The sequence below is a fragment of the Nipponia nippon genome, unplaced genomic scaffold (genome assembly GCF_047370975.1).
Source record: "Nipponia nippon isolate SJK-2023a ecotype South Korea unplaced genomic scaffold, ASM4737097v1 scaffold_5, whole genome shotgun sequence".
Lineage (NCBI taxonomy): Eukaryota > Metazoa > Chordata > Aves > Pelecaniformes > Threskiornithidae > Nipponia > Nipponia nippon.
Genome location: NW_028262369.1, coordinates 93,050,994 through 93,066,319, shown reverse-complemented (window position 1 = coordinate 93,066,319; position 15,326 = coordinate 93,050,994). Strand labels below are relative to the sequence as shown.

The 15,326-nt window shown below is 37.4% G+C and overlaps 1 long non-coding RNA gene across 1 annotated transcript; it reads left to right on the top strand.

The window, feature by feature from the left end:
* Window positions 1-5,774: 5,774 nt before the first annotated feature.
* Window positions 5,775-10,832, top strand: LOC148052388 (uncharacterized). The gene is made up of 3 exons (XR_015699057.1): window positions 5,775-5,940; window positions 9,677-9,810; window positions 10,029-10,832. It is a non-coding gene; the product is annotated as an uncharacterized LOC148052388 (long non-coding RNA).
* The last annotated feature ends 4,494 nt before the right edge of the window (window positions 10,833-15,326 follow it).

Below are 15,326 nucleotides of genomic sequence, written 5' to 3'. Positions count from 1 at the left end.
TTTGGAGTCTTCAGGCTGGAAAGTGGGGGTCCGTTTCTGGCCTTTGTTTATCAGGGAGAAAGTACTTCCCTGTGTCAGTGGGAAAACCACGACACAGCACTCTTCAAAAGAGGGTGCATCAACAAACATCGGTAAACCCTGCAGACAGCTCTGCCACATACATACTATCAAGGCAGCCTGTTTTCAAGTAGGATGAAGACAGAAACAAAGAGGCAAATTCAGAACCCTGATGTTAGAAAGTGCTAAAATACTTGTGCCAGTTTTTCAAACCTTCAATTTTGCATGTTCTTCTCTGGCACCTGCTCTTTAACTTGCACATTTGTGAACACCGGCTATTTTACACATGTGCACAGCTCTGGAAAAACAACTGGAAAACTCTTTCTGCTCAGTAGCCAAGATAAAGTACTTAAAGAATATGTCCCTTTCCAAATGAAATAAATGTTGAGCAGCGCACTTATATTGGTTGCTTAGCAACAGGTTGTCCTTTGGCTGTGCTGGGGACTGCGCCGGTCCTTTGAGACTGCCATTACAGACCTGCTTGGAAATGTCACATTTGGAAAGGATGCAAAAGTCGGTAATTCTATTTTTTGTGTGGTATCAAATAATTAAACCTCTCCTACTAAATTAGCCTCATCACAGAACTCAATCCTCTTCTGGGACTCCAGACAACACAGACTTTAGTGGAAGTGGTATGGTTTCCCTGCTACAGGGAATGATAAGAATGGTTATGGTTTCCCTTCTAATGGGGAATAACGTTATGCAGTTCCCATGTAGCGCTTCCCGTACGCAGGTCTCAAGTGTTTTACAGCGGATGCTATTTTTGATAGGAAGCCATTAGTATACCTAGCATAGCTACACCAGGAGGGCATGTCCAGCTACAGTGACCCCAGTAAAGTCCTTAACGAAGATGTATCCCAGAGAGTGGGGGGCATTATGATTCCCTGTTCCTAAATGCCATGTACCAAACACTCCAGTGTGACCGTCTGAACTCCTGATGGCTTGCACAGCTAGCTGGATTGCAATGTCTGCGTTCCATTTAGACACGTTTACAGAATGCAATTGAAAAGGTACACACATCTCCAATCTAGAGCCAGCTAAATCAGCTCAGGATGGCAGCAGTGCAGGTGTATTCATCATTAAATACTGAAGACAAGTAGATTTTTCATTTTGCTATTCAAAAGCCTTTGCAGAAACAAACAACTGAAAGAGCCTCTGTTTAGACAAACATCAGAGCTGATGCTGGTCTGTATCTGAGTCAGTGTAGCCTTGCAGAGAAGTTGGGGTTTTTAGCTCAGATGTGATGCTGTACTGATGCATCTCTGATGCTTCCAAGATCTAAGCTATTAAATTTGCATAGTGCAGCTCCACGGTTGCACAAGCTCAGGATGACGTTCACCAGGTGGCCTCTCTATTAGACCTGCCACAGCCACCACAGTTGTGTCACTAAAATTTATAGCGTAAAGGTGGCCAAGATTGCTGACGCCTTTGGCAGCACACTGTACTGCTTTGTGACCACCAGCCTAGCAAGAGTTCTGATGAATCACACAGTGGCGAAAGCAAACAATGTGTCCTATGCCAAATTCCTGACCGTTACCATGTTCTCTGCTGTGTAAATTAAGCCATAATAAATCCTCATTTATTTCCAGGTTTCTAGAAAATATTACATTGTTGAAACTCCAGTAGTATTCTAAATCAAAAGAAAAATATATGGCTATCTTTCAAATAATATAATTATTTTCTTAATACACAAAAATTGCAATTCCGCAATCTACAATTACCATGCATTTATCTTGCATAGAAATGTTCTATCAAAAATGTTAATTAAATAGACATTTTCCAAAATGTGAGTACAAGTAAAATAGATTTTTTTTTTCCATTTGGATACACAAACAAATAAAAAAAGACTCAATTTAAGCACGTGGCCAAGTGTCAGTCTTGTGCAGCACGAGCAACCAGACAGATACCAGTAGCATAAATGTGGGCCAGAAAGAACAGATGGAATGAAGCTTACAGATACTGATATTAAAAAGTCATAATTTTCAAGTTAATACCCCATGGTAACATCTGAGATTGTTGCAATTATTTAGAAGGTTGGTGTCTAAAATAAATAAATAGTAACTGTTGCCAAATGTTGTCTTAACAATTTTTTTCCCCTGTGTGCTAGATACTCAAATTCCCACATTTCTCTCCTTGCAGAGGCCTCTCTGTGCCACTGTTGGGGGCTATCTGAATTTTGGGGATAAGAATGGTCTTCTCAGAGCTTTTACTGCTTTGGAAAGGAAGCCAAGGAACCAACAGAAAAACCTAGTATCTGAATTTCTTCAGCTGCTTCAACAAATTCCTACACCTGCCTCTAGAACTCTGCAGAAGCGTGCTTATGCCTCCTCTGCGCTAGTAGGACTGGGCTAATGAAACAGGCTTCTTCCTGGGTCCTCCAGGTCTGCTTGAGCATGAAGTTTCATGTTCCATCACTTCTGACTGGCTGTGAATCCCTGTCACCAAAGAGATCTTCTGCAAGGGACTAAGATGAAACCCTGGCTCCCAGTAAGTGTTATGCAAATGGTTAGCCACGGCTTTAGACTGATGATGCATTTATTGAGTTTCTGAGAGGCAGGAATATTGATATCTGTAGATTACAGCAGTGAATGCCAAAGCAAAGACCTTTCCAACTATGCAGATGTTTACGATGTAAATGTTTAGGTTTTAGTACTGCAGCTGCATTTATTCATTCATCTGGAAGAGGGAGCTTGGCAGAGGAATGCCTCCACAGAGGATATCTGGAGCCTGCTTTCACTTGCTGAGTTCAGATACAAACATCTTTCTGTCTTTAAGTTTCAGGATTTATTTTTCCACATACATTAATTCCAAAATCAGATTTACGCCTCAAAATTGTTTCTTTTGAAATCCACAAGACATTAAAATTACAGACCAGAGTGAAAATACAGTTCAGATAATCACAGGAATTAAGAAAGATTCAAATACTGAAGCTTTCACTCCTTCTGCTTCTTCCACAGAAGCCATATCAGCAATCAAAGCAAACTTTTGGCCTAATGATTACCACCTTAATGCAAACATCTCACAGAAAATGCTGTCAGTTGGAAAAAACACCGGCTGTTGCTGGGAGACTATAAGGAGATAGTCACGATACTCATACTCTCCCACTGGTGTTGTCCCTGAGATAAGACTAGCACTATGGAGGATTACGTGATGGTTAGCATTACTTAAAGCAAATCTAATATGAATACTGCTGGAAATATTGCTGTGTTGTCTGGTTACAAGTGAATTTACAGCTGAATCAGAAGGTGACGCTACAGGTCAGACTACATTTCTGTAACACAGAAGAGGCCATTGCTGCTGCTCCACAGGCTCAGAACTGTTATTCAGTAAGGGTTTACAGAATATCCTATCAGCAGTTCATTGTATTATGATCACTTAATGAGTAACTGTTCAACACAAGAAAAGCATTACTAGGTAAAACAAGCTCCCTAGCAATTTGATTGAAAAGTGATATCCAAATTGCAAAATTCTGACTAATAAGTGTTAACCAGACAGCAAAATTTGTACCTATTTTCTTTCCAAATTATCTGATCATTTCTTTACTTTTCAGCTAAAGTGACGAATGCTTAGAGTTTGATATGTGCAATGGGATTATGCATTTCAATCTGCTCTTGACTAACAAATCATTTAGAAATATGCAGCAAGACATTTACATAACAGGTAAATAAGCACAGTTACAACAACATACATGGTTAACGTGCCTACTTATTTCAAGTCCTAGCATGACAGTGGCTAGGACTTGGATTACTTTAGTAAACCAAGCATGCCAAGCAACATAAGGCTGTGTATTAATAACACAGAACACCTCGAGAAATAATGCTCCAACTAAAAGAAAAGTTTTGCAGATCCTGGTTACTCTTACAAATAACTATTATCCCAAAGCCAAATCCATTGCTAACCTGAAAACTCAATGAATTTGGTGGGCTTATAACATGATTGAATTCAGTCAACCAGCTCTGACCATTTTCTTTTAGCCTGTGAGTTCCACAAGTGGAATAGAAAAGAATATTACCTTTTGTATTGGCTTTTCTCCTTTAGAAGGCTACTCATTAACATTTTTACCATGTTTTTTAAGAAAGATTTTTGTTTCCCCAATAAGATACCTTCAGTTTGCCTTCCCTGGGGAGGCTTCCATTCTAAATGGAAACACGCGCTTTGATTCATGTTCATAAATATTCATAAATATTTAAATTCATCCTTAACTTTAAAACACAGTAGGACCGCTGGAATTGGTAGCACTGCTAAGTTAAGGAAATGCTAATCGCTGCATTCATACCTGAGTGTTCACCTCAGTCTTGCTTATATTTACATGCAACAAGCTCTACTAACAATTATATGCACACAGAGAGCACAGAAAGAATGGCTTCAAGATTTATACTGAAAGCAACGTGGAAGGAGTCCAGACCACTAACGCAGGGACTCCACTGAGGAGTCATTTTGGTTCCACATGCTTTAGCAAGCATAAAAGCTCCACCAAGTTACATTCTTAAAGCGTGTGTTTTCCAAAACGATTCAGTAAATTTATACTATGGTCACAGCTAAACAATCATGTTATCCATTTAAAAAAAACAAACTTCTTTTCACTGAGAAGCCTGTAAGGTGCACTTTGATTTACAATTTGTGCCATACAAAATCCAGACAAAAGACTTAATCCAATGCAACTGCTGATGTATGTAGAACTAACATTACAACTTGAATTATTTTCTCAACTATCATACTTAGTTTTCCTCTCGGGAAAAGGCAGGTGCTGTCTTTTTCTTTTTTAATTCCAGTATTTGGAATTTAACAACATGCTCTCAGGATGAACAACCTTCTTCATAATTACTAAAAAAAGATCCATGACTTCCTGGCTGTGTTTAACTGTGCTTTACTAATTTGCTTGACTTTTTTTTCTTTATTTGCTGAAAAAGACCGAGAAATTTGCCCTTTCTTGGTCACAGCTACAGCTAAGACTGTACTGCAGATCAATCAAAACATCTGTGTTCTCTTCTGAGTGTGAAGGTCATAAACTAAGCCATTTCCTAAATAAGATATATTTTCCCCTTCAGGACATTGCCGCTCATCTCAACCTATTATTTCTTTTTACCTTTTTTATGATATAAAAATATTGCAGGTGTTCTAGAAGTACTCTATTATAATTAATCATTTTGAACCCAACAGAAAGCCCACTGAAGTCACCAGGAAATCCAGTTGTTTCAGAAGAGATCTATCAAGCGATAGTTCAAAAAGTAGTTTTGAGCCACTGGAAAGACAGACCAATTTAAATGAGGAATTACAAGTAAACTTTGCCCAGAGTTCAGTAATTAAATGCAAGGGCAGTTTAGAGTGCCGGTTTTGGATTATGTCTCATTGCCCATGTCAGTATGGTGCCTCAAAAAAGACAGCTGCATTATAAATCATAAATTTGTTAATAATGTTTGTGCAGCTCACTGAATACTACAGGTTGCAATTTGCAGTGCATTAAGTGGAGCACCAAACAGTGATTGCAATATACACATAGAGCACTTACTTCATATTGATTGAAATGGATTTTGCCTGCGGTAAGTGACGCAAGCTTGTGCTGTCTGATTTTGTGGCTGACGCTGCAATGTCAAAGTACAACTGGGTTGAACTGCTGCTAAGTACAGTGGATTTGTAATAAATGTTTTACGCATTCATATAATTCATTGTTTGGTGAATGGGTCTTTTAAAATTCCTTTGTCTCTAGTAATACAGCATTTTTAGGAACAGAAAGAAAATACATGCTTCCAAATATCCATTCTTCTAACATGCTTGCTCATCTCCACTGTATGTCCTTAAACAACTGGATATATTAAAATCTCCTGGGGGCTTGGAGCACTACCATTCGGATCACAATGTAGAATACACTCTTCAAATACCAGGGTTAGTATGTTGACTTTCAGTAAATGCTCACCACTTACAAATAATAAAGGAAGTCCTTGTCACTAACCTTTTTAATATGAAAATCTGCTAATTATTAATAAGATTTGATACCTTCTCTTAAGCTCTCAAGTTTTGGATCCTAGTAATGGAATACGTGTGCTTATAAAAACTAACAAATAATACAATTAACAATAATTAATTTCTAATATTACTAACCAACTAAAACCTACATTCAATCTCTTCATCTCAAGTGACAAAAGGAAACCAGTTGCTCTAATTCAGTGGAACTATATCCTAGTCATACTTGCAGTTTGTAAGTGCTTCAACAACATACGTGAAATACAGTTAAATGACTTCTTCAGTTAGTCTGTTTTTATGTGGTTCTCTGTAGTTCACTCAAAATCTCAGAATTTGTTTCATTCTCACCTGTATTACTATACTCTGTGTGTACTGCCTCTTTCAGACACTCACCTGCTTGCTAGGGACCTGGCCAGGAAATAGCAAAGGAGGGCTACCACAGCAAGATGGACCCTCTGCTGTGTTCCCATGGCGACTTCATATTTATTTCTTTTATTGATTTGTTGCTTGTTTGGTTTTGGATTTTTTGTTTTTTTTTCTCCCCTCCCCCCCCCCAAAGCTATGCACACTGCGAGTATATTTTGCCCTTTGGGAACCAGAAATAATAATGTTCAGACATCAATGTCTGGAGGCCTATAGTTAGGTCCAGTGGAATCACGAGTTTATCAAGACCTGTGCTGCCAGGAATGAAACAGGATCCCCTACTGAGCCAGTTGCCAAGTATTTGCTCCTGCCTTCTCTTTCCTTCACAGCCTGGCTGTTGGTCACTGACTAAAAGTACAGATACTATTGCAGGATGTTACTGCAATTCCAAACGTAGGTACCCCACCTCCCTAGTTGGTGGTGCCTCCCTCTGTTCATAACAAAAAACTAGAGAAGAGCAAAGCCCCCAGGTAAACGCAAGATCTCACAAGAGCAGAGTGCGAGCCTGAATTGGTTGGAATAAATAAATGGTCCCATACCTCAGCATTAACTTCTGCTATAGTCTCCATCATACAGCGATGTCCCTGTGAGCAGATTCTGGCCTCTGTAACATGAGCTGGGGGATTATGAAAGGAGAGGTTAGTGTTGGAAAAAGACGCATGCCTGTCCAAAATTTCCTGACGCCCACCCTACTGACCTAGGATTACAAAAAGCCTAATAGCATTGTGGTAGAAGGCAGGTATCATGACATATTTTTTATATCAGTGTTACAAAAGAGTTGAATCATATTGACCATCATAGGCAAATACAAACCATAAACACTTCTATGTCCAAGAATCATATATTGCATTATCTACAGCCATGCACTGCATAGGACAATTAAAATTATAGTTTATTAAGGCTCAGGGGGTAGCACAAGTAAAATAAAGTTTCAAATAGAAAACACAAATAGTTTAACAGCCTGACTTTATAGCAAAGTTTTGGATAAGTTTTTACAAGTGGCATTGGTATGTCTTCTTCGCAAAAGCCCAATTCAGAGACAACCTTAAACACAAGTTTAACTATTGTTCTATTATGTGTTTGACCACCATGAGAATTTAAAAGACTTGTTTAATACTAAGCTAATATTTACATGTTTTCTTGGCCTTGGATGCTTTTCCATCATTGGCCCAGGCTAACTGAACTGGTTTATCCAGCTTCTATTCTAGACCCCTTCTTACAGTTAAATGTTATTATATTAGATTACCTCTTTCAAGCCTGGAGCCTCTTACATTCTACATAAACAATCAAGAAAAAGGCCAGCTCAGAATACAGAATGCAGGGAAGCGTACCCTAGATAATACGTATTTGATCAGCAATTTGATGAGCCCTCTTTTGTGAATACTATCTCTACTTCTGGAAGACAAGTTTAAAACAAAGGACCACCTCTTCTCTTTTCCCAGAGAATACAGATTTAAAATTAATACCCATGTACCTACACGCACTAGCATGCATAAAAAAATTAGCAAGCAAGCTTGGCATGAAAAATTTGGGCCGTCCTGTCACCACATTCTCCTCCCTCTGTGGTTCCTCCTTTCCTCCACCTCTGGCTTTGCTATCTGCCCGTTTAATTTCCTCCCTCTTCACCCCCCAGACCACTAGTGCTGCTTCCTTGCTTCTCACATACCAAATCCTTGCCATTGCCTTCTTGCAGCTGGGACTGCTGATTTCTCCCTGGCTAGTCACCACAAATCTTAGGATTAAAACAAAAATCCCACTAGTCAGTTCTTTTGAAGGTATTACACCTTTGCTCTACGTCAGATGGTGCTTGACTGGTCAGGACCGTAAGTTCTAGAAACCTCACTCTTAAGCACCATATAATTTTGTAAGGGATCACTAATAGTTCATTTCACCTGGGTGGAGGAAACAACAGCATATCTAAATTTAAACTTGCAGCGATAAATTATTCTGATAATCTATCCTGAATTGGCTACTAAATAAAAAATGCTCATATGAGGCTCTTCATTTAGAAGCAATCTTCAGCATTGCAGCTTTACTTAGGACACTTCCTATCACTTCAGTTGAAGCCATGTAGCCAGAAAGGAAGCAATTTGCAGCGCTGAAGTCACTCTTTAAATGTTAAATGCAGAAAAGGTTGGAAGAGTTTTATTCTAAAAGGCGCACTGCACACAGGATCAGATATTGCTGCCATGGCTGACTTCCTTAATCGCTTTGAGCAAATCCATATTTGATGCACTAAGGATGGATTGGGTTACTGTTAGGTAGAAGTAGGTCAAGTGATTTTTAAGCCACAGTTCTTCCACTCTTGCATAGAATAAGAGCAAGCACAATAGATCTTTTCTTATTTTTTAAATCTTTAGCATGTGCAATTATAGTTAAGCTCATAAATTAACGTGCCGTTAATGCCATAATGCCATCTAGTGGAAAAATCAACAAGTATAGATGCAACAAGTCTGTCTGGATATCCCATGTGATATGAGTCTAATTAGTGTTGCAACCACTTGGCAGTTTTAATACTGAATTACATTTAAATCAAAAGAACTATAACTTAATTTTCAAAACCTCCATGAAAAAAGATCTTCATAAAATTTAAGTATCTTCCAAAGATATTTTATTCTCAAAGTTAAGATACGCAAAACAATCTCAGTGAATTTGTATTTATAATGATTGCAGGATGTGAAACAGACCTTGGAAGGCTCTTGATTTTCTTTCCTAACTTAATTTTATTTAGCGATTAAATTTTTTGGTCAACAGAATTACACACACTTCAAGCTGATAAAGGAGACAATTCAAAGAAGTTTATTGATACATCAGCCAGAACAACCTGTAATTCTGGAGAGTTTCAGAATTAATGATCTTCATCTTTGTAACTATAAGGTCACTTTTCTATGCCCATAGATAAAAAATGAAGCAGTGAAAAAAGAGCCTAAAAATCAAAGTTACATGAGGTAAAGGAAATAGGCTTGTCATAAAAAGATTAAGAGTAGAATAAGGGGCCTAGAGAGACTATCTGTATCAGATAAGTAATATACTCCATTAATAGCCCTTCTAAAATCAACAGGAAAGGAACAATCCAAGAGGATTAAGTCATCAGAATTTTATCCTTCATAAGAACATAGCACTTGGCCTTTATTGGTGAATTAACCTGCTCTTAGGCCTGAATGAGCACTGTCTCTAAACCTCTGCACATTTTGTGTCAACCTATTTTAATATTACTTGATTTATCATTTACTAGGTAAAAGCTTACAGTTACATACTCCCTGATGTTTATATTGGTTGAATCATACAAGTGCGGACCTGAAGGACCCTATGGAGATCATTTAGTTCAACTCTCTTCTCTGAGAAGGACTATAAGCACCACTATACCAGGTCAGCTCTGGTTACCTGTGCCTTTTTTGCTAGCTGAATTTCGAAATCCTCCAAGGGGGAAGATCCCACCACCTCTCTCAGTAACCTCTTCTAGTGCTGCACTAACATCATAATGAAGAATATTTTTCTAATATCCTATCTGAACCTCTCAAGACAGAGTTTGTGACCACTGGCTTAGGCTATCCATTCTTATGATGCTGCTTATTTTTCCTCTTCAGTTTTGAAAACAGAAGAAGAACAAGCAATTCTATTGAAGAAGTAAAACAGATTTTGGACAGAAGAATAATGGAAAAAACATGAACTGACTGTGGGTGTCCAAATTCTCAGTCTCCATGCAAAGTTCAAACAAATGAGCCAGATAGTGCTGATGCATAGCAAAGTTGGAGAAGTGTAACTTAAGAGCCAAGAAGCAAAAAGCCAAATATATTTTATAACTAAATAACAACTATATTCAAGCACTAATAACCTCTGTCAAGTATTGCCTGATGTAAGAAGTGCTTTCGACTGCTCCAAGAGCAGAAACTGGGCTCCTCTTGTACATGAAATGTGCGGTGTGTCTGTAAGAATATTTTGGGGCTGGAACTGACACAGTGAGACCTTTATATTCTTCACATGTCTGTGCTACAACAATAGCCTACTTATTAAAAGTCCAGCTAATGAAAAAACACGTCACCTTACCCCCTTGCATCTTTATCTCACCTTCATCTGAACAGCTGCTGACATGGATGGCATGGAGTACAGATGTGGATAAGGCACTGACACTCTACTACAATTCCAGACTTGAACTACCAAAACCTGTAACTGAGCTCCAACACCAGCTGCATCAGTTCTAGCAGTTCAAATCATCGACAAAGTCTACAGTTTTCTTAATTAAACCAACAAGTGAAAAAATCAGGCATTTCTGGACACACAAACCCTTCCTGAAGTCATGAAGACTGTACAGCTAACTACACTTTCCGAGCATATTGGTTGGAAATGAATGACACCAGTTGGTTTAATAAAACATACTACTTCTTTTTACAGATCTTGCCTCAGTTTGCCTAAGTTTGTAAGTACAACTATACCTAATTTGTACAGTCCAGTGACGGCTGTGATAGTCAATGCATAAAGTAAAACAAATCCAAGCATATAAACTTTATCAGTAAAATAAAACCTCTTAAAATACACATTTTCTAATAAAATGATGCAAAAGTTAAGTGAAATTTCTGTGGCTACTGAAGCATTCCTGCACCCCGATACTGAAAATATGTGTAGTCTTGATGGCGGAGAGGAAGCTGCCTGCATTACTATATGACTGCCGGTCCCTTGATTACTTTTAGGCACCATCAACAGCTTTAGAGAAAATTTGAAAGAGGCAGAAATTGAATTTTATCATAACCTGATTAAATTATATGACTGACATCTCCCTCTTCCTTTTTGGTTATAGGACAATTTTATTGCAGCAGAGGTTCAAAATTTCACTGACATTTTGAACTCCAAACTTCCATTGCCTTTAAATTTGAATTTTACTGGTTGCTTAAAAAGACATTCATAGGTGAAGAGTGTTTAATGCTCTTCATTCTACAGAGAAAAGTGCTTTTTCAATTTCCTAAAGATGCTCTTCTTCCTTGTAAAATTGGCAAATGCTAATAGCCATGCGCAACTCTGTATCACTACTAAATGCAATATAAATGTTTTAGTAGGCTTATTAACTGACTACCCTATCCATCTTATATAAATCCAGATCAGACAGTATTCACTATGGATAGATAAATGTCAATATTCACAGTGTATTTCAACATGCTAGATCAAATAGAGATCCGTTGCTTTTGCTACTTCTGCACACGGAGAAAGGCTTGGCCGCAACAGAGTAGAAACCTTTGAGTTCCACAAAAAAATGGCTCCCATTTCTTCTTACAAGAAGAATGCCGTGAATTATGTGATTCACTCTCTTAAAATTACAAAAGAGATTGTCACTGTCTCCTATTTTTCCCATTGCCCACCGAAATTTTTACCTAAGAGGATGAAAAACAATGAATATATCATGAGAATAAAGGATGCAGAAACCTATTAAAACTGCTTTATATGTTGTTGCCATTATTTTTGCCTAACCCAATCCTCTTCCAGAAATTAGTATCTGAAGAATTTCATGATTTTACCTACAGCATCTCCTATTAAAATAAAGTATTGAAACTCAAATTGCCTGCCAGGACTCAGGAAACTAATTCTACTTCCTCCAGCAAAAAAGCAGAAACAAGAATAAACAAGCAAAAAACAGTAAGTGTGTAACAGGTTCCACTAGATACGTGGGAATTGGATGTCCATCAAAACCCAGAAGAGTTAAATGATTTAAAGTGTCAAACATCTGCTTGAGCAGATGTAAAAAAAACCCCAAAACTGGCACACAATGGAACAAGTATAGTTTCCTGGTTATGAAGAACATGTTTTGTAAAATATTCATTTTGGCTGTGGCTATCATTCTTTTTTCAAACACTTTCTATAATCATCCTAGCTAAATGCTCAAGTGGGAATGTGCAGAATCCTAGTTACAATTCACTTGGCACAAGAAAAGGATAAGAGATTCTTTTCCAACTCACTAAACAATGTGGATTAGCTATTCACAACAACACATAAATATTATCACATTATGCAGTTTATCAAACAACTCACAGCAGAAGTGAGCTGTGGAGTACTTACTTACCAGTAGAGTAGAAGCAATATAAATACTATTGCTATAGATTAGTAGAAAGGTCATTCCCTCAAATACTTATACATGCTCTTTTGATAAAAGTTAAGAATACAGCAAGATAAAAAAAAAATTACTCTTTTGCTGATGACACTAATTGCCAAGGAATAAGATATTAACCCAAATCACAAATTAGCATTTAAAATACCAGAAGAGAAAAATAGATGCGAGTTGGGCACTATTCCCCATAAAACCTATTACACAGGCAAACCTTCTGACACAGGCAAATCCCGTAAGTACGTGCAACTAGTCCCTTTTCTCATTAAATCCTCACCTTCAAGGTAGGGATTATGACTATTATTTTTTTTTTATGCATAAGATTAAATTTATAAACAATGAATATTTCATAAATGCATGAGTCTAACCTGACTAGGAAATAAATGTATGTCTATCTTTGCATAGACTCTTCTTAACAAAACTTAGGTCTGACATGCTGGGAAAAGGCCTTGGTAGACAGCTGCATCAGGAAGAATAGGCATTGGCTTGGCAATAGGAAAAGTGACCCAATCTGTATACAATAAAAAGAATGTTTTGTGATTTCTGTGGTTCACTTCATCTCATGGTTAATCATATAAACTTAATGGAAAATAATTTTTGCAAAGATATGGGAGAAAACATGAAGTTATGCAAATATGTTGGAAGTGTCTAGTCGTTAAGATGCTTTTGGATAGGAATTATTATCAAGTAATTATAAGTCATTGGATAAGTTTACTACAAAATTATATTGACTTTTGCTTCCTAGGAATTTCCTAGCTTTCTTTTCCTCTTTTCTTTGATGCATAAATGAAATCTCAGCTGCTTATGCTCACATCATCTATTAGGCTATGGTTAGAGTCTCACTGGAAGAAGAAAGATCTCTCCACATAGCATGGGAAGAGAGCATGGGCAGCAGGAAAAAAAAAAAAGAAAAAAAAGAGGATTATTACTTAAGTAACAAGTTGCTACCTCTTTAAAATTCAGTTCATTTTCCCTTCCATTCCTCTTCAATACTTGTGAATATTACCAATGAAATAAAGCCACTGTCAAATAAGTCAGTTTTACTCAGTTATGTAAAAACTGGAAACAAAATGTCTTCAGTGATATAAAGAAATAACATTGTCTGGAATAGAGGCACAGAGTCTTGCATGACTGCATAGTGTTACTCCCAACAAAATGGTAAGTTTAATTTTTGTGGGTAAACCTTTCGTTTCCCATATTTACATAGCAATTTTACCTCGAATTAAAAACAGCTTTTAAAATAGTTTCAAGATGGAAAATGCTCACTGTGAAGAATCTTTTTCAAGATCTTCTGCTCACTTTAAGCTGACATATTTTGCATTCTATGTTTTTATTCCTCCTTTGTTGCCACAATGGAATTTATTAATGCTTGTGGCTCTTGCTAGCTTGGGCAGTTTTTGCAAATATGATCCTGCAACATCATACAGAGGAAGAGTAGGTGCTTAGGTGAGGCGTCATCAATTACTTACCAAGGTCACTGCATGCTGTATTCTCTGGGAATCGCATTATAGGCACTCTTTCATAGCCTGAAGGAAAAGATACTGAATTATCATATTCTTTTTTCAAAATAACATTCTGATTAATTTTGACCCATGTTAATATTCGGTCTAAAAATGCCAGGAAGAGAGAGGATTTCAATTTAAACTCTATTTAACCTAGTGCAAGAGAAAAACAGTAAATGACCTACATACGTTGGATAATAATTTAAGTGTGCTCTGCAGTTTAAAAATTGATGTGGCGTTGTTGTACTATCATCATCATTATTGTTTTATTTTAAATTAAAAAAATAGGGTGACTAATACTAGGCTGAGAGGTATCTCAATCAAGTTAAAAGAACCTAGTGTAGAATTTCTCATCCCGTTGACCACTGAACATGCTATAGGACTACAGGTGATCTACAAAACAACAGCAAAATATGTATCTGCCTCTGCACCATCAAGTAAGCCAGCAAACAAAAAAAAAAATAAAAAACATGCTACAAAATGTAGCTTAAGTTGTATTTGTTTGTAAAAGAAAACTATGGTAGCAAATATCGCACAAGATGGTCAAAGGACTATTAAAAGAAAAGATTAGGCTCATGAAAAAAGGCTCTGAAATACATAATCTAGAGGTTTTCATCACTAAAGAGACTTATTTAATATATTAATTTCAGTAGAGGACATGTGTCTAAACGGCAAAGAATGATCTGAAGTATCTTACCATCTCATCCACACAACAGGCACAAAATGGTAGCTGTAGTGTAAATTATCATAGCGTTTAAACAGCATAAACACTTACTTGAAGGCATTGCCTTTAGGAATATCAGGATAAAACAGTCTCAGGTTTTGGTCCTAGAGGAGTAACACCGAACACTATCTATAGTGATGACCTTTACAGGACGGATGTCTGCCTGTCCATTTAGAATTGGACTGGTACTTGGTTTTGTTTCAGATGTGTCTCCCATAAAACTGAATGGGGATGCCATTACCTCCTGCTGTAGTTCCATGAAAGGCATATTGATGAAAGTAAGAAGTGAGTGTTTTCTTTTGAATGTCAGGCATGAGACATCTGACAGACCAAACTAATAAACCACCCTGGCTTCCACAAGCACTCCCTGATACTGCAATACAATGCCAGTGACAAATATAGTATTTTGTTGCCAGAAAAAGGCAGTTTTGTGTTTAGTGTGTGTATGAAACGCAATCCTGCAAACAAAATGGTGAATAGTGACAGTATCTTGCTCTTATGCCTTTAAATGTACTAAAAAATAATCACTGGGCCAGCTGACCAACTCTTTCCAAATATGCAAGAGTGC